The sequence below is a fragment of the Sus scrofa genome, chromosome 12 (assembly GCF_054392235.1).
Source record: "Sus scrofa isolate SSC_HxYL_T2T_F1_AM1 chromosome 12, Sscrofa_HxYL_maternal_Yorkshire_Landrace_v2.0, whole genome shotgun sequence".
Lineage (NCBI taxonomy): Eukaryota > Metazoa > Chordata > Mammalia > Artiodactyla > Suidae > Sus > Sus scrofa.
Window position 1 is genome coordinate 172,608 of NC_139394.1, and position 21,337 is coordinate 193,944.

At 59.6% G+C, this 21,337-nt stretch overlaps 1 long non-coding RNA gene across 2 annotated transcripts; it reads right to left on the reverse strand.

The window, feature by feature from the left end:
- Nucleotides 1-5,354: 5,354 nt before the first annotated feature.
- LOC146397952 (uncharacterized) lies at nucleotides 5,355-20,945 on the reverse strand. Of its 2 annotated transcripts, XR_014820382.1 has the most exons (3): nucleotides 20,503-20,945; nucleotides 16,118-17,096; nucleotides 5,355-7,304 (listed from the first exon to the last, which is right to left on the reverse strand). It is a non-coding gene; the product is annotated as an uncharacterized LOC146397952 (long non-coding RNA). The 2 variants fall into 2 exon arrangements; XR_014820383.1 differs by lacking the exons at nucleotides 16,118-17,096; nucleotides 20,503-20,945 and adding an exon at nucleotides 7,834-10,137.
- Between the last annotated feature and the right edge of the window lie 392 nt (nucleotides 20,946-21,337).

A 21,337-nucleotide genomic window follows, 5' to 3' on the forward strand; every position in this document is an offset into this window, starting at 1 on the left:
GAAGTGCCCCCAACACATCAAGTCTTTCTGGGTTTTTTGTTTTTTGTTTTTTTTTTTTTTTTTTTTTTTTTGGCTGCACCTGAGGCACAGCCAGGGGTCGAACCTGTGCCACAGCAGCAACTGGAGCTGTAGCAGCGACCAGAGCCACAGCAGTGACGACACTGGATCCTTAACCCACTGCACCGCCCGGAACCTCCAGTAGTGTGTTTCTAGGAACTGAGCATCTGTTCTTGGGTTTCCATTGTGGTCCCACCGGGCAGACCTGTAGCCTCCGACCACACCCCAGTCCCAAGTGCCTTCAACTGGGAGACTTTGCTCTTCACCGCTGGGCCTCAGGAAGTCAAGGACCAGAGGGCCGTAGAGTACAGACACCACTCCTGGTCTAACATCTAGCTTCTGGAAAGGGGCTTCTTTACCTCGCACCCTCGGGGTAGCCCTGCAAGCGTGGGCAAGCGCATTTTCCTGGGAAAAAATTTCGTCCCACCTTTCGGCAGATTCTCAAAGGGTTACTTGACGGCTCTGATGTTGAGCTGGGCGCAAGGAAACGTGTGTGGTTTCTGGTCAGCCTCTCAGGGGCGCCGGGTGGCAGTAGAGGAGAGAGCAAAGAGGAGCTCTGACGCCCCCCCATCCCCCCCCCCACCCCCTCCAGGGGCCTGGTAAGCCGTGTGCTCCCTCTGCGCTGCAGCCGCAGCTCACCAGCTCCTCGGTGCCTTTGGCTGTTGCTGTGCTTTCTTGGCTTGTGCTGTCTTCTTTCTCCTGCTCTGAGCTTTATTGGGGTGGCTTTGGACCCCAAAGCCCAGCTTTAGTAGGAGCTCTGAGCCGGGAACTAGACATGGCTTTACCAGAGGCAGCCGACCTTGGGGTGTGGCCAGTGGCCTAGGCTCCTGGGCAAGTTGCCCAGGGCCTTGTCCAGGGTCCTTGATAGGCAAGATCACTAACACACAAGGCCTGGTGCATGGCAGGTGATCGGCTGGACACATATATCCCCGTCCTTTCATTGTGCCCCCCCCCCAGCTGTCCAGTGCCCCTCCCAGGACCATGTCCAGCACAGAGAGTCAGGAACTTGGGGTGCAATGGAGGGGAGAACCCGCAAATCACCCACTGGACAATAACAAATTGTCTGTGACATGCTGTTCATGAAGAAGCAGCCCAGCCAGCGTCAGTGGCCTAAACAGCACGAGGTGTCCTTTAGGCTGTAGGACGCAGGCACCCAGGCTGGCAGGGGCACACTCTCAGCCCTGGCTGGCCAGGAGGAACCCTCCGCTCCTTGTGCGTGGGGTGGCTGCTTCCAGCTTGCTGGCCACGGCTGGTCGCCAAGGCAAGAGGCGGGGGGTTGGGGGGAGGGCACAGAACACCTGGGGCAGCCAGTCCCGGGGGTCCTGGCTCCATCAGTCAGGCACCTACTGTGTGCTGGCCATCAGCCCAGGTGTTGAGGAAGCAGGTGGAAAAGGAGGGCCCAGTGTCCCGGGAGCTTTAGTTCTTGCAAGGACACAGATGTGAACTTAGCTGCAGATGAAGTGGAGCCAGCCTCACACTTGCCTGTGGGAAGAGCTTTCTAGCAGGTAGACGGGAGGTGCAAAGGCCCTGAGGCGGGCGTGCTTGCTTGAGGGAGCCAGAGCCTGAGTGCCTGCAAGGTGGCAGCCAAGGGCATAGCAGGTGACGGCCGACCTCCTGAGTCTGAAGAAGACTTTGGATTTCACTCCAAACGAGAGAAGAGGAGAGCGTCACTGTCTCTGGTGGCCGGTGGCAGTGGGAGGACAGCGGGGGAGATTGGGAGGCCATTTACTGCAATCCCAGCCCTGGCGGAGGAAGAAACTTAGACCAGCGGAGGCAGGGCGGTGGTGCAGGAGCCCCAGTGGATTTGGAAGACATTGTAACAGTAGAGGCAGCAAGAAATCAGGGCTGGAGGGAGGGGTGTGTGAGAAGGGGCCAAGAGAAGGGTGACATCAAGTTTTGGCCTGAGCATTTGGAAGAAAGACTCAGCCCCTCACTGAATGGGAAGCCCAAGGTTCTGGGGGTGCATGGAGGGCTGTTCTTTGGACTTGACACAGGAGAGGTGACCACGGAGCTGAAAAGGGGGCTCTGTGTGGGGGAGGGGCCGCCCAAGGAGCTGAGGCCAGGCACCCAGCATCCACAGGAGGGGCCGGGGGCGGGGGGGGGGGGATGTACCTGCAGCACAGGATACCTGGGAGGAGCGGGAGCGGGGTCCATGGACCAGGCAAGGGAGCACCAAGGGCCTGTGCGGGGCCACCCTGCTCCGCGGCCACCGCTGCATCCCTCCCCCACCCTCCTCACCTCTGCTCTCCTCTCTGCTCTAGTTTCCAAGGTTTCCGCCTGAGGAAACAGGACAAGCGGGAAAAACCGGCCTGGCCCTGGGGCCACCAGTTTCAACTGGGCTTCTGGGCTGTGAGAAGGGGGTTCCTGGGCCTTCCCTCTGTGGGGGTCTTCCCTCTGGGGGGCCATCCCTCTGGGGGGCCATCCCTCTGGGAAGGGGACCATTTCATCAGTGGCCTCCAGGCAGCTCTTCCCACATGCTCTCTGAGAGCCGAGGCAGAGACAGCCTTGCCGGGCTCAGCCTCCTCCAGGAGCCCTTTGCTCTGGGGCCACCTGTGGAGACCCCAGCAGGGCACAGCCAAGAGGGCACATTACTTTCATTGTTTGGACTTTTCATTTTTTTGTCTTTTTAGGGCCGCATCTGCGGCATATGGAGGTTCCCAGGCTAGGGATCAAATCAGAGCTACAGTTGCCAGCCTACACCACAGCCATAGCCACGTGGGATCCAAGCCATGTCTGCAAACTACACCACAGCTCATGGCCAGATCCTTAACCCACTGAGCGAGGTGAGGGATCAAACCTGCGTCCTCATGGGTGCTAGTCAGATGCATTACCCCTGAGCCATGGCGGGAACTCCAGGATTCTTCTTTTAAGAAAGAAGAATAGAGAAAGCATTGCACTCGTCACCTTTAGAAACGGGCACACGGCCCTTTGCGTAGCAAGGTGCCCACAGGGAATCAGCAGACCTGCTCTGGGCGGAGAGGGGGGCAGACAGGGACCGGAGGAGGGACGTGGGGATGGTGCAGAGACAGCAGTTCACACCCCCAAGAAATCAGGGCAGAGGCCAGCGAGAGGGGTGCTGGGGTGAAGGGGAACCAGAGGCTGAGGCACAGAGACACCCCCGGGAGTCTTGGCACATGAGACTGCATCCGTCTGTCGCCACGGCGTCCTCTCCTTGGCAGGTTCCTGGACTGGCAGGAACCGCCACTTGGAGGGAAGGCGCCCTTCGAGGGCGGCAGATACGCCCACCAGGAGCAAACTCAGGCCACTCCCTGGTGCCTCTTCTCCAGGCCCAATCTTAGCCCCGTGCCAGCCATTTTTCATTGGTGCTCCCATCCTCACCTGGCCCAGCCGCAGGCGGTCACTCTTCCCTGGTCCCCGTTAGGCTGGGCATTGAATTCGGCTTCCCTCCACCTTTGCCAGAGTCTCCAACAACGTCTCTCATGCGCTTTCGTGCAAGGCTCCGGTGAACAGTTTCTCCGTAACCAGGGCCAGGCCTCAGAGCCCCTCCCCTTCCCAGCTGTTCTGGATCTTTTCCTAGCCAAGGCCACCTCTCGCAGGGTCCTAAGGGGTCTCACACGTGTGTGGAGTGTGTACCCCATCACAGAACCACCCAGAACACATCCAGACCCTAAAACTTCCCATGTGCAGCCCTGGCAACTGCTGTTCAGTTTTCTGACCTTTTGATTTTGTCTGTTCCCAAAGAAGCATAAGTAAATAATTAATATCCGGTGGTATGGCACACTTCCCTGTTGACCCCGGCAGTGGACAGGCCGTGGAGGTGGGCAAAGAGCCCCACCACCCAGCCACACGGCCAGGACACGGTGGGGCAGCATGACCCCCAAGGCAGGCACCACCTGGAGCCCTGGGGACACCAGCAGGAGCCCCGGCTGAACAAGCTCTGCAGGAGCAACAGGAGGCACCGCCAGACCCACTTAGACAGGAAGTGCAGAGTCCCAGGCAGGGCGGCTGGCAGGTGCCACTGGCCCCAGCAGCACGTGGGCGGTGTTCCTTCTGCCTCTGTGTCCTTCTGGTCCTCCCCTTTCACTGTCCTGACAGGGCACGGTGTTTCTCTTCCTTTGCTGGGACCTGCCTTGACTTTAAAGGCAGGAAACGTGTGCCTTGTGTCACTCAGATAGTCACCAGCACACATGACTTTTCACCGACGTGGCCTCGGGGGGTTTCTGCTGGGTTTCTGGGCGCCCCCACCGGCATGACCACTGACCCAAGGAGGGCGTTGATGGTCGGAAGCGCCCCTCCTCTCGCCAACTCTCATCGCTGAGATGCTCGCCCCGAGGCCTGCCTGCATGCGGGAGGGCTCTCCGTCCAGGAGCCAGCGCCGGGCGGTGCAAGGCCTCGTCTGCTCTCCTCCAGCGCAGGCTGCGAGCCCGGGGAGCCCCCATGGCTGGCGCCTGGTGGGACATCCCTGTGTCTCCGAGCCGCAGCCAGTTTCCTGCAGGGGCTGGTGGCAGAGGCAAAGCCACAGGGCCGTCTGTGACGGCAGCAGAGGCTCCTGGTCGCCACTGTCCTCCCTCCCTCCCTTTCCTTTCTGTCCGTCTGTCTGCCTGTCTCACTCCCCTCCCCCACCCTCTTCTCCTGCTCCATCCTCCTCCCGCAGATGGGCCTTCCAGACTCCCAGCACTGCTGCGTCCTCTTCTGCTTCCCTGTCCCGGTGGTGCGGCCCTAGCTGGGGACCCTGGCAGGGGGTCAGTGGCTGCCCCCCGCCTGTGAGGTCACCCCTGGGCCCCTGAGTCCCGCCCTCCTTTCTGCCCCTCTCGCCGTTCCTGACCTCGTCTTCTGGACGTGCATCAGTGACGTCACCTCCGGACGGGCCCCTCACCTCACACCTGCCCCTCCAACCTCACTCCGACCGACCGGGTGAAAACAAGCTGCCTAAAACTCGGATGGATGCCTAACCTGGCCTTGTCCCGCCCACCGGCTGGCTCCGCTTCACAGCACAGGTGGCCGCGCCCAGTGAGGGGCCTCCTCTGACCTCTTCCCACAGCCTATTTGCAAGAGGGCAGGAGAGGCAGGGGTCTCCCTTGCCTCAAGGGCTTAGATCCAAGGGCCAGGGCAGGTGGGCACCAGGCCAATCAGTACAGAAGCCAGTTTCTAGAGGGAGGGTGGGTGAGAACAGGGGAGGACTGCCTGGTCAGGGACACGGGGAGACCTGACCCCGAAGGTAGGACTTTGTCTAGTGGTTAGGGATCTGTCATTGTCACTGCTGTGGCACGGATTCCATCCCTAGCCTGAGGACTTCCGCGTGTATGGGTGTGTAAAGAAAAGCACCGTGACAGACTGGACTTCATCGAAATTAAAAATTTATGCTTGGCAGAAGACAATGGCCAGAGAGTGAAAACGTAAGACATAGACCAAGAGAAAATATTTTCGAACCACATAGCTGACAAAGGCATCGTGTCCAGAACGCAGAAGGAACTCTGACCGTTCAAGAGCCAACAGTAAAAAAGCAGACAGTCCAGTTATAAGCTGGGAGAGGACTGAACAGATGCCTCACCACAGAAGGATACGTGGATGGCAAACGAGCCCGTGAAAACGAGTGTCACATCATCAGCCAACGGGAATGCAAATTCAAACCATGATGTGGAGCTCCCAGCCCGGCACAGCAGAAATAAATCCGACCAGGAACCGTGAGGTTGCGGGTTCCATCCCTGGCCTCGCTCAGTGGGTTCAGGATCCGGTGTTGCCGTGAGCTGTGGTGTAGGTCGCAGACATGGCTCCGATCTGGCGTTGCCGTGGCTGTGGTGGAGGCCGGCAGCTGTAACTCCGATTGGACCCCTAGCCTGGGAGCGTCCATATGCTACAGGTGTGGCCCTAAAAAGACCAAAAAACCGTGATGCAATACCACCATACTTCGTGAAATGGCTGGGATTGAACTACGATAATGCTGAGTGCTGAGAAAAGCACAGAGCAGAAGGAGCAATTGCTCACGTCCAGAAAGAATGCAAATTGGCGTGGTCCCCCTGGAGGCAGCTGAGCCCTTCCTGTGAAGTTGCACATACATTTACCGTGTCACCCAGTAGCCCGCTCGTGAGTATTCACCCAAAAAAGATAAAACTTACATTCGCACAAACACCTGTACGCAGATGCACATGGCAACTCTGTTCAATAATCACCCTAACCCAGAAACAACCTACGTACCCTTCAACCGAGAAAGGGGGTCAGCAGAGGGTGGCACACCTGCCGGGGAGCACAGCCCTGCAGGAAAAGGAAGGAGCCGCCACCAGCAGCAGCCAAGCCCCTCTCATCACGGCAGGAGTGTGAGCAGCCAGCCCCAAGGTCACGCACTGCCTGGCTCCATCCATAAAAACAAAACCACAGGAGTGGTTGCCAAGGGTTGGGTGGGGGGGGCGTGACTATAAAAAGTTTGGGGGGGGATCCAGCTGTTCTGTACCTAAGACGTTCTTACACGAGTCTCTAACTGTGTTAAATTCATAGAACGGTGCACCATAAGGTGCATAACGGTGCACCATAACGGTGCATCACTGAATGTTACATAGATTAATTTCTAAATAATGAGCAACTTTACAACTAAAACCCCAACCTCCGTGCCCACTGAGCCCCTGTGAGTCCAGGGGTTGCAGAGCCAGTGAGCGGAGTGCAGAGGTGGGGGCCAGCCGGCGGAGCAGGCTCCTCGAGTAACCCCCCGCCCGGGCAGGCTCACGAGCACTCCCTCAGGCCACTGCCCAGGCTGGGTGCTCCCTGGACATCCTCCCCTAACCCTTCCAGCATGGGTTTTGGTGGCATCTGGAGTGAGTGGAAATTTTTTCCAGGTAAACTCTGCCCTACAGGGCTCGTTAGGAGAGCAAAAAAGGCTGGGGCTTTGGGTGGAAAAGGCCGGGGCCCGAGGTTCGAGGGAGAGTCCCGTTCTCTTCCCTCAGCATGGACAAGATCACACATCCCATTTGTGGAGGACCCTGGCTCCTGACTCAGGGGTCCCCACAGGAGGAGTCCGGTGGCGCCAAGCAGGCAGCCCTGAGCAGCAGCCAGGTCAGACCTTGCCAGGGTCAGAGTTGCCAGGGTCAGAGCCGCCAGAATCAGAGCTGCAGGGTCAGAGCTGCCAGGATCAGAACTGCTGGGTCAGACTCTCCCCATAGCACGGGAGCAACTTTGGTTCAGGACCAGCTTCTGGTGGCATTTTACCCTTCGTATGGCCTTGGCAGTGACGGGCAACAGGCAGGGTGAGGAGGGCGGTGTCCGGCTGAGATCACGGGAGGACAGATGGTTGGAGCCTGGAAGGGACAAAGTGGGCGCGGGGAGGGAAATCAGTCCGAGAAAATCGGGAAAAGAGAGTTTCAGGGACGTCAGATGCTCCCCAGGAAAAAGGAATGAAAACCGCAGGGCAACCTTCTACACTCTTGGGGCCCCCAGCCCCCGTGAACACAGAGGGGAGGGGCGGGGTCCATACGTCCGCTCAGGCCTCAACAGTTCCAGGCCCCCCTGGGGGACACCCAGTCCCAGGGAGGCCAGAGGACCCTGACGGAGGAGCCCAGGGAAACTTGCGCCTGCTCAGAGACCACGGACACCCCCACCCGTTGCCAGCAACCCGCAGCCAGGTGAGAACCCCCAGGACGGCCTGTAAGCAACACTCAAAGGACAGTGGACAGGCCAGGGCCTCGCGCTGGGCAGGAGACACACACCAGAGACAGCGCGGGAGACGCAGAAGAGGACAAGGCCGAGGACACATCCCCTCCAGGCCAGCGGGCTCAGCTCTGTGCACGTTACCCTCCAGTGCCCCGAGGAGCAGAACACGGGCCACACCTGCTTTACCACAGCCTCGCTCTTGTTTCTCCTGCTGATCCCGAAGGCATGGGGGACTGCTTCGCAGGGTGAGCCGAGCCGGGAGCCGGTTCCACAAAGAGGCGGCGAAAACAGGCGGGCAGAAAGGACAGGCTTCCCCGTGAGTGGGTTCTGTGTGCCACCCCCCCTCCCCGGGGTGAGGGTTTCTCGTTCCGACGGCCCCAGAAGCTGTCAGCCACAGCAGAGACACCTACAGCATCCCCTCCCAGGAAAAGGCGTGCGGTCAGAGCCCAGCCCCAACCCCCAGGACTGGGGGTGAGAGCCGGGACCTGCAAGGACCTCGCCTCCATCCTCGTTCCCACCCTGCTGGTTCGGACCTGCCTCAGCCGCAGTGACCTCTCTCCGACTCTGCCCTCTACGCACCGTCTACCGTCTATAGCCTATCAACCGTCTATCTACCACCTATCTGTCATCTATCTGTGTGAGCAAGGCCACGTCAACAGGCCCTAACGTCACATGGTCTCATCATGTTTTCTGCTCCACCGTGTGTGAGAGAGAGACACCGAGACAGAGAGGGGAAGGGCCGGGGGGAAAGGAACAGGGAGCTGCACTGAAAGGGTCTTCCTGCCTCACGGCCGCTTCCTCTCCTGTAAAGCAGCCTGCTTCAGCAGCTCTGAGATGCACGTGAACGGAAGTGCGTCCCAGCCTTCAGCGAGGTGAGATGGTTCTCTCTGGGGGACTAGCTGGCAGGAGAGGGGGAAACACCAACCAGTAACCTGAGTGGCAAGCAAGTCTTGATTAGAACCAAAGAGCAGGGAAACCGTCAGAGAAGCAAACGGCAGCACCAGGGGAAGATCTGGGATTTTCGGCCCCAAGGGGCACCCCAGAGGAGGGAAAAACCCCCTCTCTGGGGCTGGGTTGAGAAACTACTTGTGTGAATAATGAGTTGAGATGGACTTGACCAAGTGCCAAGCAGTAGCAGGCGTCCTGGAGACTGGAGACCGGCCGCGGAGTGGAATCTATGTCTTAGGTGAGCTGTCACACCTGCACCCTGCGGACTTCAGGGAGAGTAGGATTTTGGAGAGAATGACACTGTTTTCCTGAGTGACCAAGGGGCAAGGCCGGGACGGGGAGGTGGAGGAGGGGGGTGTCACCTGGGTCTGTAGGGGCTCCTGAGGCTGATCAGGTGGCTGTGGGGGTTCAGGCAGTGGGAACACAAAAGCCCAGAGCCAGAGAGGTGGTTCAGCCCGGTGCAAGAGTAATGCACTGTCTCCAGTGGAATTCGAGGTACACACGTGTAGGCCACACGCAACTCACGGCAGTTTCCCCCAAATATTCTTTTCTGCCCTCTGTAGCCTGTTCACTGTCTTAGGGTGTCCTGCCAGGGGTCAACTTGTGGACCAGAGCTCCTGGCGTGCCCATGGGATCTTCTGTCCCATCCCATGGGACCCTGCTTTATCAAGGTGAAGCCTCAACTCTGGGGCCTGCAGAGGGAGCAGCTGGGGCGGGGGCAGGGTTGGAAGGCTCAAAATCCAGCCCTCCTGAACTCACCCACTTCCAAGAGTAACTCTGGGAAGAGAGCCTGGCTCCTGGCACCAAAGCTTTGCCTCTGCCCTTTCTGACCCTCTAGAAATCGGGGGCCAGTTCCCTGGCTCTCCCAGCCTGTGCCCCACCCCCTGGTTGAGCCTGTCCTGCAGCTCGGGGCTCCCGAGTCTGGTGGCCGGCGGAGTCTCCCTGCGGCCGGTAGGTGGCGCTGCAGGGGACCGGCGGGCTGGGCTTCCTCCGTGGGGGTTGCCAAGGGCTCCGGGGCTCCGCGCTGGCTGGGGAGTGTGGGCTCAGAGCGAGGGCTCAGGCTGCAGCGCGGGAGGGCGTCCCACGCAGAGGCCGGTGCCCTGGCAATCCTTCCACGCACACCCCGTGCTGACGCTTGGGGGGGCAGATCCCCTTAGACAACCTGGTGGGCCCGGGTGCCAGTTTCCCGGATGAAAGGTCGAGGCTCAGGTCTGGACACACCTCGCGGCCCTGCACTGCCGAGCCGGCCGGACCTTGTATTGGGCATGTTCCTGCCACCTCTTGACCAGGTCGTGGGGTCCAGGTCCATCTGGGGCCCTCAGTCTTCAGCCGGTGGCCCCGTGCTGCGGGCATGTGCAGTGCTGGCGTGGGTGTCTGTGAGTGTGCAGGGGTGTGCTCTCTGTGGGTGAGTACAAGTGTGGTGAGTGTGTCGGGTGCATCCAGCCGTGTGTGTACCAGGTGTGTGTGTCTGGGTATGTGAGCAGCTCCTGGACCTTCCCGAACCTGTAAGCTTCATCTCTTCCTCAGCCTAAGATGCTCAGACAGGTCCGAGCCTTGTCCCCTGCTCAGGGGTGCGCCAGTGCCTGCAGGTGGCCACGTTCCTGCCCTTCATGTGACCCTGAAGTGCCCCAGAGATGACGTCTGTTCTCGGAAGGGGAGGCTCAGTGAAACTCCACTCCCTTTGCTTCCAGGAGCAGCAGCAACTATGCTTGCACACAGCAAAAAGCCAGAGTTGCCTCAGTTTGGAGGTCATGTGGCCAGGCTTCCTGCAGCCGGATCGTGACTCAGCTCGAGAAGGCTCGGGCTGCACCCCACCCACCACAGCCCTCAGAGGCCAGCCACGTCGCGCCTCTGCCCGCGCTGCACGCCCAGCACATGGTTCTGCCCACCCCCGCAGCTGGCCTCCTGGGGACACTTCACCCCTGCCCCCAGGAGGTGACGGACAGGCTGGGCGCCGGCACAGCCAACTCGGGCTGCATAGCTGGAGAAGTGATAGCCATCAAGCACTCCGGGACGGGGAAGTCTTGGGGCTGGCAGGCTGCCACCTCTTCTGGGATTCTGACACCCTAATGCACAATGGGGACCCTACAAACCCATGTGGGGGCAGGAGTGCTGCGTCTCAGCCTGTGGTCAGCCCGTAATGGAGACATTTTAAAATATGCAACATGAAAGAGAAGTTCTGGGTAGGCCCTGCTAAGAGAGAGGCCCCAGAAACTCTGGAAGGGCACCTGAGACTGCCCTGAATGTGCCCAGAGGACAGCGAGCAGGGCCCCAGCTTCAGGGCCCCCTTCCCAGAGCTTGGACTTGCCCTGCTCTCAGGATAGGGCTGAGCCCGAACCTGCCTGTTCTGATCACCCGAGGAGAGGGTCAGAGAGCCTGAAGGCAAGTGAGTGGGGGTAGGGTCTGCCCATCCCATCCAGACCCCACCCGCACCCGCCGGGGGTGCTTCCCAACAGCTCTGGCTGCATATCCTGTGTTCTAGCCCAGCTTGGGTGAGCCCCAACCAGGTGGCACTGGCAGACTCTCCAGAGACAGCAGGAAGGGGAGTCGGGTCCCAGAGGCCACGCCTTCCCCTGCACAAACAGGAGAGGCCCACTCTGGGACCTAGGAAGCCTCCTGTGACCCTGGTGGCCCCAGCTGACCCTTGGGAAGGCCTCCCGCAGATGCAGCCCACACCTGCTCAGGGGAGCCCAGAGGGACGAGGCCAGCAGGAACCCCAAGTCAGGGGTGATGGCTGCCTCTCCCACAGAAGGATGGGTGGGGATGCTGGAACCCTCTGTGTTCTGTTCAGTGGCTTGGTCCACAGGAGCAGGCTGCATTCTGGCTAAAAGCCTGGAACCAGCTGCACAGGGTGCTCTGCAGACCCCACCTCCAGAGCGTCCAGCCACCTGCTCCAGAAGCAGCAGGCACCGCCACCCTGAGCTGTCCAGCCTCAGGGGTCCCCTGGGATGTCTGATGGGCCTCAGCCCAGGAGGCATCGAGGGCCCTACAGAGGAGGCCAGGATCGGTGCCCTGATCCTTGGGGCTGCGCTGGGTCCATGAGGCTGAGAGGCGGGGAAGGGCAATGGCTGAGGGGCTGCCCCAGGAAGGGGCCGGCCGCCCTGCTGCAACCTGCCCACCACTACCCTGAGTCTAAGCCCTCTTTGTTGGTGAGCAGCGTTCCCTTGCACCAACCCTAATCCAGCTCTAATTAGAGGGAGAACGAGAGCTCTGAATGATGGCGTGGCTGGAGGGGGAGCCCGAGGGGTGCTCACCTGCTGGCCCAGCAGGGGCGCCTCCTCGGCTTGTGGAATGTGGCTTTGAGGGCTGTGGCCCCTCCAGACAGGAACCTGGGTGCCTGGGGGCACCTCTGCAGGCTCGGCACCAGACAGAAGGGGAGGAAGGGGTGAGTGTGGCTGGGGGACGGCACAGGGTCAGGTTACATGGCCGTGGGGTCAGAAAGAGGACAGCTGCCACATGCCAGCGATGGGGCCCCAGAGGTGCTCTGCCCAGGCTGCCAGGAGAGGGTCTCCTCCAGCAGGAAAACTGGCTGGGCAGTGGAGGTGCAGCCAGCTTCTGGAGGCACGAGTTGGGGAGGGGGCAGTAGAGTAGGGGAGGGGTCACAAGCAGGGTCTTGTCCATGTCACCTCAGCCTAGCCCACCTGCAGCACGCATGCGATGCTCTTGGCCACTGCGGGTAAGCGGGGCTGCCCTCTTGCTATCTCATTGCCCCTGGCCAGGTACCCTGGCTGCACCTGTCCTGTTCTGATGGCTTCTGTGCCATCTCATTCGCTGCTGTGTGACATCGGGTAAGTTCTCTAACCTCTCTGTGCCCGTTCATCTGAAAAATGGGCACAATCGGAGGATCAGACAAGATGTCCAGGGCTGTCAAATGCTCAGCGCAGAGCTCAAGGCGGGCTCTTCCTTCTCAGAGCCAGGCTGTTCCATGAACCTCTGCAGTGTGAGCCCGCAGGACGAGGGGGTGGTGGCCAGCCATGCAGATGTCCGTCCCATGGGGGCAGCCTTTGGGGAGAGCCCCCTCCAGGTCCTGAATTTGCTTCCTTCGGTGAATTAGCAATTTGGCACAGAAATAGCCGGTGCTTCGTAGATCTACATGGTGAAGCTTCCGAACCTTTAAGGACTTTGGGCAGCCACCAAGCTGTCCCTGAGCTTCTCAGGTAAGCCCTCACACAGTGAGTGGTCAGCCTGGCACAGGCAGTCAAGGATTCCACAGTCTAGAAGCCATGGATAAAGTGGTAACAGGGAAGAAGGGGTGCAGAGGGGCTGGGTGGACACTCAGTGCCCTTGCTAAGGTGGTCTCCGAAGCCCGAGTGAAGGCCAGGACCACCCCCAGCTCTCGCCCCTGTGACTGCCCAGCCTGGAGTCTGACCTAACCCATCAAAGTTCGTGTTGCTGAAAACTCCTCTTCAGGAAGTACCAGGAGCAGGGTCCTGAGCTGCGAGGACCCCGCCATGCAGGATCCAGACTCAGGGTCGAGAAACCAGGCCCTGACCAGTGTGCTGGACTCTGGGGGAGCTGGGAGCCTGGGCAAGCGTTCACGGTGGATAACTGTGTTCAGATGCTGTGCACTGTCATTTAAACACTTTTAAAAGAAAGCCAGTTAATCTTCGACAAATGAGGCAAGAATATAAAATGATAAAAAGACAGTCTTTTCAGCAAGTGGTGCTGGGAAAACTAAACAGCTGCCTGCAAATCAATGAAACCGGAATGCACCCTCACACCATGCACAAAAGTAAACTCAAAATGACTTAAAGACTTCAACATAAGGCAAGACACCATCAAACTCCTGGAAGAGAACACGGGCAAAACATTCTCTGACATCAACCTTACAAATGTTTTCTCACGTCAGTCTCCCAAGGCAACAGAAATAAAAGCAAAAATAAACCAATGGGACATAATCAAACTGACAAGCTTTTGCACAGCAAAGGAAACCATTAAAAAAAAATGAAAAGATAACTTACAGAATGGGAGAAAATAGTTTCAAACGATGTAACTGACAAGGGCTTAATCTCTAGAATATACAAACAACTTGTACAGCTCCACAGCAAAAAAGCCAACAACACAATCGAAAAATGGCCAAAAGACCTGACTAGACATTTCTCCAGAGAAGATACACAGATGGCCAACAGACACATGAAAAAATGCTCAGCACCACTGATCACGAGAGAAATGCAACTCAAAACTACCCCTCGCACCAGTCAGAATGGCCATCATTAATGAGTCCACAAATGACAGATGCAGGGGGGTGTGGAGGAAAGGGATCCCTCCTGCACTGCTGGTGGGAATGTAGGCTGGTGCAGCCACTGTGGAGGACAGTATGGAGGTACCCCAACAAAACTAAATGTAGAATGATCTTTTGACCCAGCCATCCCGCCCTTGGCATATATCCAGACAAAACTTTCCTTGAAAAAGACAGATGGCCTGCTATGTTCATTGCAGCACTAGTCACAGCAGCCAAGACATGGAAATAACCTGAATGTCCTTAGACAGATGAATGGATTAAGAAGATGTTACATAGGAGTTCCCATCGTGGCGCAGTGGAAACGAGTCTGACTAGGAACCATGAGGTCGCGGGTCCAATCCCTGGTCTTGCTCAGTGGGTTAAGGATCTGGCCTTGCCATGAGCTGTGGGTCACAGATGTGCTTGGATCTGGCATTGCTGTGGCTCTGGGGTAGGGCGGCAGCTACAACTCTGATTAGACCCTTAGCCTGGGAACTTCCATATGCACTGGGTGCAGCCCTAAAAAAAAAAAAAGGCAAAAGACAAAAAAAAAAAAAAAAAAAAAGATGGTATATACACACAATGGAATACTACTCAGCCATAACAAAGAGCACAATAACACCATTGACAGCAACAGGGATGGAACTAGAGACTCTCACACGAAGTGAAGTAAGTCAGAAAAAGAAAGACAAACACCGTATGATATCACTTATATCTGGAATCTAATGTAAGACACAAAAGAACCTTTCCACAGAAGAGAAACTCATGGACTTGGAGAACAGACTTGTGGTTGCCGGGGGGAGGGGGAGGGAGTGGGATGGATGGGAACTTGGGGTTAATAGGTGCAGATTGTTGCCTTGGGAACGGATGAGCAATGAGACCCTGCTGTGCGGCACTGAGAACTATGTCTAGTCACTTATGATGGAGCCTGATGGAGGATAATGTGCGACAAAGAATATGTGTGTGTGTGGCTGGGTCTCTCTGCTGTACTGTAGAAAAGTGACAGGGCACTGTAAACCAGCTATCATGCAAAAAAGAAAGCTAGCCATCCCAACATCTACCATAGGGTAAAGTTCAGGGCCAGACCAGAGTCTGAGCTGAGAGGCTTCTAGACATCAGTGGATGATGCTTAAATGCTTCCGTCCTGTGAAGCTCCATCTCCACGCACTGTTTAATCACAGGCTTGAAAAGACAAGGTGTTCTGTTAAACTCACACACACATTCCACTGCCGGGTCAGTGAGGGCAGGGGCGGCCCTTGGCTGGGACTGGGCACCAGAGGAGGGCCGGCCACGAACAGGTGCCAGCACCTGCCCTGCCCGGCACTACCCAGCAAGAGAGACTGGAGGAGACAGCAGCCCCAGCAATGGCTCTATCTGCCTGGGCTTGGAGTCTTTACGAGAAATTGCTGCCCTGTATCCAGCGGCCAAGCACAGATGCCCTCCCTGAGCACAGGCCGTTGGAGATGTTTGGATTCAGAAACTCTTGAGGGTGAGAGCCAGCATCCGCAGCCTAGCTGGGGAGACAGTCAACAAGCCTGGGTGCTGGGGACGGATATCAGAAACCAAGTGAGGGGTAGCTGATCTGCTCAGGAGCGCTGCCCCAACTTTGGGGCAGCACAGGGTCGGGTGGTGGCCATGGAGCAGGAGGACCTTGGGAGCAGTGCCCCCCACAAGAGAGCACGGCTGCACCTCCTCACCCTGGGGGCTCTCAGATGGTGGCATTCACCCCACACCGTGCTTGGGACAGAGAAGGCATCAGAGGCCACGGGAAAACCCGAGCCCCCCTGCAGCCCCCTGCAGCCCCCTGGAGTCCCAGCCATCTGGCTCCACCTCTCTGCCTCTGTGGCCAGTAGCCAGTGGGTGCCTGCTGGGTCCTGGCAAGATGAGAGGCTAGAAGTCCAGAAAGAGCAGGACCCCACCACTGCCTCCCTTGGCTAAACATGCACGTGTGTGTGTGTGCACGTGCTTGTACACACAGGTGCACCAGGCAGATGTGTGCACGTGTATATGTGTGTGCCCACACATACATGCACCAGGCAGAGGTCTGTGCGTGTGTGTGTGCACCATGAAAGCCCACACGATGAGAGGAGCCTGTGGTGGGTGAGCAGTGACGTGCTGGCATGTGGGTCATTGGCTGGTAAATTCTGAACAAACCCCCGGCAACTAGCTGCGCACACAGAAGCACAGCCCACAGTCCCTGCAGGTGGGCTCTGCCTGGGCCAGGTGTCCGGTGCCACCCAGAGCCCGTGCGCCCTGCCGCCCTCCCCTGTTCCTGGGAGGAGCCTGACTCACGTGTTTCCTGTGACAGCCACGGCATCATCACATCCGCTCTGAAGAACTATTTTTAGCTGATTTATGCATTTCTTTATGAGGAACACAGCAACTTCTGCTTTAGTCCATTTTACAGGAAAGTGTTGCAACCGAGCTCAGCTCAGCAACATCAATGGCCACAGAGCAGCAGGGGAAGCTCGTCTCACCTCCAAAGTCTCACAAAACGTACAAAGTTGGAAAAGGAGGCGAGCTCGGATGAAAAGGAGGAAGCCCAGCAGCCCTCTCTGGGATCCGACAAGCCCGTCTGGAGCAGGGCCTGCTATTTCCTCACATCCTGTGGCGGGTTCTTGGGGCCTCTGCTCTTGCTGCCAGCGCTCAGGCTGACCGTGCCTGGCCAGTGTCTGGTCAGGGAACCCCGGCCCTCGGCCCCCTCGGGGCCCATCCTTGAGGCGGGGGTCTCAGGAGGAGCCACTGGGTGGCCGGCGCAGCCCTCCTCTGACAGGCAAGGAGCAGCTCGGGGGAGAGGTCCCTGCAGGGTCAGTGAGGCTGTTTGGCCTCCTGGCCGTGCTCCGACCTGCAGGGGACCCAGGCCGACCTGGCGATGCTCGGAGCAGCGGTGGCCGGGGGGAGAATCCTTCCACAGTCCTCAGGGCTGACCCTCAGCCAGGCCCTCTACTCCCCGCCCCCACATCCGTTTCCAGCTTTCAGGGCCTCTCTGGGCTTTGTCAAAGCCCCGCTGGATATGATTCTCCTCAGAGGCCACCAGCAGCCTGTGGCTGCCATCCTGAGGTCTGCCCTAAGTCACCAGTGCGAGGCGCCCCGCCGAGCGCACTGCTGGTCTCGCTTCGCCGAGCCACCAGGAGGCTGCAGGTTTTCTTCCCTCGTCTTGGCCCTACCCCTCTTCCAGAAGAAGCAGGAGAGCTGGGGGCCCCAGGCTGGGGAAAGGCTCAGCAGCTGTAGAGGCACGCACAGGTGCTCACTTCATCCACGAAAGAACCTTCTGGAAAAGAGCAAAGGGGGCTCAGCCAGGCCCAGCCGTGAGGGCAGGGCGTGGGTCCCGCCCAGGAAGCCCTTCTCCAATCTGGGCGCCAAGCCCCCTAGGCCATAATTGCTGCCCTGCAGGGCTTGTGACATCTAAGATTTCATGGAAAAGCAGTTCCACTCTGTCTCACGCATACCCGAAAATAAACTCGGATAGATTAAAGACAAAAAGCATAATTATAAAAGCACTGGAACGAAACCCAAGAGCATATTCTCGGGAGACAGCCAGAGGCAACATCCAAAGCCCTGAAGGAAGAGTGAGCCGCAGGTTTGCTACGACAACCTCGAGGACGTCTCAGCGGTGGGAAGGGTGCCCCTGGTAAGGCGAACGATTGAGCAGAAGGCTAGCAGCTGGCATCCGCGGGGTGAACGCAGGGGCCGACGTTCGGCGAGTACAGAGAATCCCCGCAAATCAGAAAGGAAACCAACCGCCCCACAGAAGAGCGGCGATGGCTGCGGACAAGATGCAAAACCACCGTCGCGGGTGCAGCAGGGCCTCCCTTCTCCGCGCGGAGTGCGGAATTGGCAGATGCTTGATGACCAGCACCAGGGTCGGCTACGCGGGGGCGGGGGCGCAGGTCACAAACCCACGCGCACAGGAGCAGAACAGCCTGTGTCAGGTGCTTTGCCGCCTGCCCTGTGACCCGCCCGCAACAGCATTGGTGCTGGGGTGTCTGAGGCACGTCTGGAAACAGCCCAGGGCTTTGCCTTCCAAGAGGCCAATTGCATGAAAACACAGAACCTGAGTGGTGGCCGTGGCTCCAGCTCAGGGCCCGGCTGTGTCTGAGGGGCTGGGACATGTGGTAGGGCCTGGCTCCTGGGCTGGGGGCGGGGGGTGGGTACGTGTCCCACCCCCAGGACAGGCCTCCCTGCCTCGTGTCCAAGGTCCCCACCCCACCCGGCCCCCCAGGGATGGCTCCTCCCTCCAGCCTTCCTGTGGCCACCTGACTGCTGTGTGTCCTCTGCCCCAGTGTCCTGTAAGCCACTGGCCCTCACCTCCAGGGCCAGTCCCTGCTGGGTTCTCACAAGAACTTGAAGAGGAAAGGGAGGCCCAGAGAGAGTAAGAGACTCAGCGCGGTCGCCCAGCGAGGAGGCGACTGAACAAACCCAGGCCCACATGGTCACGGGGCCACTGGGCCCCTCACCCCACCACACACGGAACCAGGAGCTGCTGCCCCGCCAGAGCCCCTGGACGGCGGGGGGGGGGGGGGGGGCAGCAGCCACGCCCCCCCCCCCCCGCCCCGCGCTGCACACACTGCATTGGAATGAACTGCGGTGACCCTGCCCCACAGAGATCCGGCTCCAGTTTCCCCGCTGGCAGTCAGTTATTCCATCCAGATGCCTGTGAAGTGTGCTGGACGCGCTGGGCTCCTGCCTCATGAATCAGGGAGTGGGGCCTCGGGAGGGATGCACCCCCCCTTCCTGGGAACGACCTGGGACTTGTTCCAGGTGCTTTTCCCAACCCCGCAGGGGAGGGGCGACGGGCTGTGGTGTGGGCTGTGGGGAGGCTGGGACCCCTCCCTGGCCTTCCCCCCTCACCCCAGGGGCCCAGGATCAGGAGGACCCAGGAGGGACCCTGTGCCAACCTAGGGACCACGAGGCCCTGGCCAGCAGAGGGCTCCCCCATGGGCCAAGTGCTCAGCAGTGGCCAGAGGCAGGGCAGCCCTGGGGGTATGAAGGGCCTGGTCACCTTGGGCCCCCTGACCCTCAGGAGCTGAGGGTCCCCATGCAGGGCCCGTGGGCGTGATGTGATGTGAGCTGTCACTCTCCACTCCCTCTCCCACACCTCCATCCAGGACCTTGGGCTGTCACTCTCCACTCCCTGTCCCCACACCTCCATCCTGGACCTTGGGCTGTCACTCTCCACTCCCTGTCCCCACACCTCCATCCTGGACCTTGGGCTGTCACTCTCCACTCCCTCTCCCCACACCTCCATCCTGGACCTTGGGCTGTCACTCTCCACTCCCTCTCCCACACCTCCATCCTGGACCTTGGGCTGTCACTCTCCACTCCCTGTCCCCACACCTCCATCCTGGACCTTGGGCTGTCACTCTCCACTCCCTGTCCCCACACCTCCATCCTGGACCTTGGGCTGTCACTCTCCACTCCCTGTCCCCACACCTCCATCCTGGACCTTGGGCTGTCACTCTCCACTCCCTGTCCCCACACCTCCATCCTGGACCTTGGGCTGTCACTCTCCACTCCCTGTCCCCACACCTCCATCCTGGACCTTGGGCTGTCACTCTCCACTCCCTGTCCCCACACCTCCATCCTGGACCTTGGGCTGTCACTCTCCACTCCCTCTCCCACACCTCCATCCTGGACCTTGGGCTGTCACTCTCCACTCCCTCTCCCACACCTCCATCCTGGACCTTGGGCTGTCACTCTCCACTCCCTGTCCCCACACCTCCATCCTGGACCTTGGGCTGTCACTCTCCACTCCCTGTCCCCACACCTCCATCCTGGACCTTGGGCTGTCACTCTCCACTCCCTGTCCCCACACCTCCATCCTGGACCTTGGGCTGTCACTCTCCACTCCCTCTCCCACACCTCCATCCTGGACCTTGGGCTGTCACTCTCCACTCCCTGTCCCCACACCTCCATCCTGGACCTTGGGCTGTCACTCTCCACTCCCTCTCCCACACCTCCATCCTGGACCTTGGGCTGTCACTCTCCACTCCCTCTCCCACACCTCCATCCTGGACCTTGGGCTGTCACTCTCCACTCCCTCTCCCACACCTCCATCCTGGACCTTGGGCTGTCACTCTCCACTCCCTGTCCCACACCTCCATCCTGGACCTTGGGCTGTCACTCTCCACTCCCTCTCCCACACCTCCATCCAGGACCTTGGGCTGTCACTCTCCACTCCCTCTCCCACACCTCCATCCTGGACCTTGGGCTGTCACTCTCCACTCCCTGTCCCCACACCTCCATCCTGGACCTTGGGCTGTCACTCTCCACTCCCTGTCCCCACACCTCCATCCTGGACCTTGGGCTGTCACTCTCCACTCCCTCTCCCACACCTCCATCCTGGACCTTGGGCTGTCACTCTCCACTCCCTCCCCCACACCTCCATCCTGGACCTTGGGATGCTTCCCGAGGCACCCCACCCACGGCCCTGCCCCGTCACCTCCTCTTGGCTGCCCCTCGGGCTCCTCTCCACAGGGCAGCCACAGGGACACCATGGGAGAGCTGTCCAGACCTCCCTGCCAGCTGCTTCCCCGGGCTCCCGAGTCAGCGTCTGAGCCACACCCCCAGGCTGCACAGCCCCCACCCCACTGCAGGGCCAGGCCAACAGGGACGGGCTGAGGCCACGCACTCTGGTTATCTCGGCGCCACCCCGGGCCACCGTGTGACACACTCACCAGCTGGAGGGCACAACACTGACTGCCCGCTGAGGCCTCGTTCCCACACTCCTTCTGCCCAGCTCACCCTGCCAGGCAGACGCGCACCCTCTGCACACAGCCCTGTGGCAGCAGAGCATTCCTAGTCCCTCAGTGAGGCCACCTGAGGGCTCCCAGATCTGGGGGGACTGGACGTGCCCCTGAGGGCTCCGCGTGCAGGGGCCTCGGTGGGCGGGGTCCCTGGCCTCCTGCTCACCCTTCAGGACACCGCAGGCTCCACCCGGCTGTTCTCAGATGAGCCCAGAGCCCAGAGCCACCACAGGCTGGGAGGACTTGGCCTGGCTTCAAATATAACTCTGGAATTTTAAGAGCAATGTGCTATTTAGGTTAACGTGGGCCACAGCCCATTTCCCTCCCCAAACCAAGGTCCAGGAGGCCCACTCATCCCAGCTAAGGGTGTGTCTGTAAGAGCGACCACAAGCCAGAGTTGTGACACAGGCTAGTGTCACAAAGGCTAGTGCCCTGGGGGCCTGGGGGAGGGGCTGGGAGGACCTGGGGCGACCCTAGGGGTGAGGTCTGGACCCATCCCCAGGAGCAGAGCCCTGGGCACAGCGAGGAGTCAAGACAAGCAGGCAGGGCCCTGGGACCAGGCGAGAGGCTCCATCCTGAGCCTTGGCCGGCCCCTCACCTGGGGGAACCCCGCCCCCGAGCCTGCTCCTGGTGCATCAGTGGTGGCCTTGCCTGGTGGAGCCGGCCCACCGTGAGGTACCCAAGCTCCTCAGGGAGCAGCTGTGAGTGCGTCCCAGGGAAGAAAGTGTGCACTCACCATGAAGGGTGGGGCAGACGTTGGGACCGT